Source organism: Chelonoidis abingdonii, chromosome 1, assembly GCF_003597395.2.
Source record: "Chelonoidis abingdonii isolate Lonesome George chromosome 1, CheloAbing_2.0, whole genome shotgun sequence".
In the NCBI taxonomy this organism is placed as follows: domain Eukaryota; kingdom Metazoa; phylum Chordata; order Testudines; family Testudinidae; genus Chelonoidis; species Chelonoidis abingdonii.
Window position 1 is genome coordinate 60395344 of NC_133769.1, and position 4641 is coordinate 60399984.

Below are 4641 nucleotides of genomic sequence, written 5' to 3' on the forward strand. Positions count from 1 at the left end.
ATCCATTGAGCCCGATGATCTAGCCAGCTTTCTATCCACCTTATAGTCCATTCATCCAGCCCATACTTCTTTAACTTGCTGGCAAGAATACTGTGGGAGACCGTATCAAAAGTTTTGCTAAAGTCAAGGAATAAGATGTCCACTGCTTTTCCCTCATCCACAGAGCCAGACAACTTTTACCTATTCGTCAGCCTTTCAAAAGTATACATTAAATTGTTTCTTCCTCAGACTATTACTGCTATTATTCCTTTTGAAGCTGGACTGCCTTTTAGGCACAGAATATAGACCAACAGTCTCCTTCAATTACAAATACTATATTGTCAATGTTAAAGAGTTCCATATGTAGGTGTAGCAGAAAGTAGGAATATAGTCAAAGAGCCAAACACTGCCACTTGATAGTGCAGCTAAGTACCCGAGAAGGGAAGTTTTAAAATGCTGTTTTCCTCTTGAGTCCCTCCAACCATGCTACAACCCATCTGTGGTTCCTCTTACACTTTATTTTGTCAAATAACTTAACTTGGAGCCCTGAAACATTAGTTATCTGTACTGGGATAACAACTAGACACCCCAGAGTCTGATTTCGCTGGGAACTATACACACACATAAGGAAGATAGTCCGTGATTCAAAGTGCTTACATTCTTAGGCCCTCATCCTTCAAACTTATACATGCTTAACTTTATGCATGAATAGCCCATGACATCAGTGAGGCTACGCATGTGTACAGTTAAAGAGCATTTTTTAATGTTTGCAAGTTCAAGGCCTAAATATGTGAGAAGAATACCAGGTGAATAAAACAGATAAGTGTGATGCAGGACATGGTATAAATTAGGAATTATACAGACTAGCTATTTTGAGTGCTTTTTAGGCATTAAAACAGATATGTTTAAGGAGGTATTTGCAGCAGGATAGTTGCTTTATAAGTTTCTCAACAATTTAAGTAAAATAAAAAATCTTAAAAGAAGTTCTGCTTCTGAGGCATTGCTGACAGTGTTTGACGTCAAACCACTATTACTTCCCTTCCAGTTTAGTGATAGCAATTCAGAAGCATCTGGCTCTTTTGATTTTACTTGCAGTGCTGAATGGGGAGCTGTTTCAGAGCTCCCAGTTCAGGTTCTTACAAAAGGGAAATATAGTTCTAAAATCTACCTCTTTACAGTGTTTTTCAATTTCTTGGAAAGCACAATAGCTGGGCTGCAGGACATCAACTTTGTCTTTGGAGCTGAAGTTTGTAATATTTACTTCTAAAACAAGGATCAATAACTTAATTTTGCTCCTTCATTTTCACTTCTATCTTCCCCTATTCCCTGCTCCATTTTAGATAATGAACATAATTTTTTTGTGGTAAGATAGGTCCTACATTGGAAAGTATAAAACTAATTAATTTTGACTGCTTTAAGCCAGCCCTGCAACCTGACCTGTTGTCCATCTCTTCCAACCCTGCATACTACACTTGGATGAGCAGGCTTTAGATCAGGGGTGGGCAAACTTTTTGGCCTGAGGGCCACATCTGGGTATGGAAATGGTATGGTGGGCCATGAATGCTCACGAAATTGGAGTTGGGTCCCGGGGGTATGTGTGTGTGAGAGGGTTCTGACTGGGGGTACGGGTGCTGGGGTGGGGCCAGAAATGAGGAGTTCAAGGTGTGGGAGGGGGCTCCAGGCTGGGTGCGGGGCATGTGTGAGGGCTCCAGCTTGGGGTGCAGGCTCTGGGGATCAGGGGTGTGGGGTACAGGAGGGTGCTCTGGGTTGGGATCGAGGGGTTCAGAGCATGGGAGGGGGCTCAGGGCTGTGGGTTGGGATTCAGGAGGGGCTCAGGGCTGCAGGCTTCTGGTGGTGCTTACTTCAAGCAGCTCCTGGAAGCAGCAACATGTCCCTCCTCTGGCTCCTACGTGGAGGCACAGCCAGGCGGACGCTGCCCCGTCCACAGGCACTGCCCCTGCAGCTCCCATTGGCCACAGCTGGGACATCCCGCAGCTTCCAGGAGCTGTGCGGAGCTGCGGCACATGCCCGCAAAGCAGCCCCCAACGCTGCTCCTCAGCTGGAGCAGGGCAAGCCCCAGACCCCGCTCCCCAGAAGGAGCTTGAAGGATGGATTAAATCGGCTGGCAGTCCATAGTTTGCCTACCCCTGCTTTAGAGTCTATACTCAAGTCAAATATGCACAGACCTCAGAATGCACAAGATTTAAAATGTACAGAAACTCTATTGATCCTGCTGGATCCTTTCATGTTAATGTTGAGGTATAAAAAGAACTAAGGCTTATTTTCCAATCCACAAAGGCCTCTAAAGTGTCATTGGAAGACTACCAGCAAGTATGGTAGCCTGTCTCTGAGCTCCCTCCCAGGACTACATATTTCAAATTTTAGGTGCTATGTAATACTACTGCCTTCTAGGGTGTACAGCCAGAGAGCATGCATAGTCTGATTTGAGAAAAATATGGTAGCAATGATCATTGTAGCCAAAATATTTCATCTGATTAATTCTGTATATTCTCTGTCCATCCCACGATGGTCTTGCACTTAAAATTAAATCTAACTTTCTACTTCAGTTTCCTTGTAAATACCACAGAATGACAGTTGTATCCCCTATTGCACTGAAGGAATGCATGCACGGTTAGCTAACCAGCCAGGTGCACCCCTTCTAAAATGCACTGTGGGTTGTGACTGGCCAAGTGGAGCTAAAGGGAGAATTTAGCAGAGGAGTAGGTGAATCAACTCATTTCACCACCCTCTTTGGTGCTATTTACAAGGAAACTGTTGCAGAAGTGGGGAGGGGGGGGAGGGAAGGGGTGCAACTCTGTTTTCTGCCTCAGGTCTCTTGGACTGATCCGTACGTAATAAGATACAATAAGTGATTTTTTGCTCCTCTCTACTGCTGTCCGAACAATAGGTAAATGATTTGGGTGATGACTCTTTAAAAGAAAGAAAAGGAATGGAATGTTGGAATTGGAAGATTCCATGGTGGTTGGGATTGACTGTTGAGAAGAAAAGTAAACAGAAGTGAAATGACAGTCAGGGCAGGGACTTCCGTGGGCGGGGGGAAATGGGAAGTGAAGGAAAGTGAATATGCAGCACTAGAACGTAAGAGGTCAGTGTCATGGAAGAAAGAATGACTTGAATAAAGAAAAACATAAAAGAAGCCAACAGCACAGGGAGAACTGAAATACTCAGGAGAAGATGTGAGTACTGCTGATTAACATTTAATTGTATCAAGAATGTAAAGAGTTAATTGTGGCCTGACCATTTTTAAACTTGAAAAATTCAATCCGAAGGCCCAGCATGTTTCGGTGTTCCTCTGCAGCATCCTTAGACTTGTGATCTCACTCTTCCCAGGATCCACACGGCAAGTAGTTACCTCATCCACCATTTTCCCATCCATTGCTCTCACTCTAGTGCCAGTGGCAGAGCTCCAATGCCCAAAGCACCTGCCTCTTCTTTCTGCTCTGAAAGCTGCCTTTTGACTCCACCTGCATGCAGTGGGCTCATTAAGACCGCAGATGAAGGGTGGAAGCCACTACAGCCTAAAGGGAGTGAGCTTCATGCACAAAGGAGACTGATGGTACCTTCTCCATGGGTATGAAGAGGCGGGGAGGGGGATCTGCTTCTGTTACTTCATCTAGACCAACCGTATCAATATTACAAATTCAAGGGCCTGATTTTCTGAAGTACATCTCCCACAAACTGAAAAAAAATCAAGCCGTTTCTCAACCCCACATTAAAGGTTTTGTACCAAATTGTCAGTTGGTGTATCTCCACTGAAGCCTGTGGAACAATGCTGACTTACAGCAGACGATGATCTTGCCTCTTGTCTCAAAAACTGTAGTTATTTCTGATAAGTGACTAAATGGATTCAGAGATGCATAGATTTGGGGAGGAATTTCTGTACGTAGCGTGCTGAGACTCAGGGCTGTGGCCTTGCCTCCCAAAATAGAGACCTCTGGGTCATCCATGGATAACCACTAAACCTGATTTTTAAGTGCATGCAGAAACTTGTCTGCAGATCAATAATTCACAACTTTCACTTTGCTCACATGGAGATTGTGGTTGTCCCAGGCTCTCAGATGATTTATTTCATAGCTAGTTGCTATAAAAATGTTTATAATTGAGTTCAAAAGCTGGGGGGAGGAGCGAGTGTGTGCGCAAATAGAATTCAAAATGGCTCTTGTGGTATGACCAAGAAAATCTACTTAAAAGTTGTGAAATAACTAGATTACATGGTCCATATTTAACTTCTATTTTATTAGCTGGCATGCAAGACCACTAAGGCAACAGGATTTTATATACTGATGTAGTCTTCATTTAAAAAAGAAAAAAAAAAAAAAAAGACAGTAGCTTCTTCAATCTGTATTATATTAACTATGTATTTATCTTTTGGATTCCATACAACTACTGACATGAATAGTTACTTAGATGTGTGTTTGCAGTATTCAGCTGTTTACTGAATATTATAGGCACTGCCACCATCTCTGCCTATAGTTGCTTGACGCTTTCATTATAAGAACTGGTTTACTTTGCTTATAACTTTGCCAAACTTTAACCATTGTGGCTGAAATTGTTCAGTATCTCCTCTAGGCTGAATTGTTTTGGAATGTTTCAGGAAAAGGGGTTTCAGTCATTTCTAACAATGAGATAAGAGAAAAATAT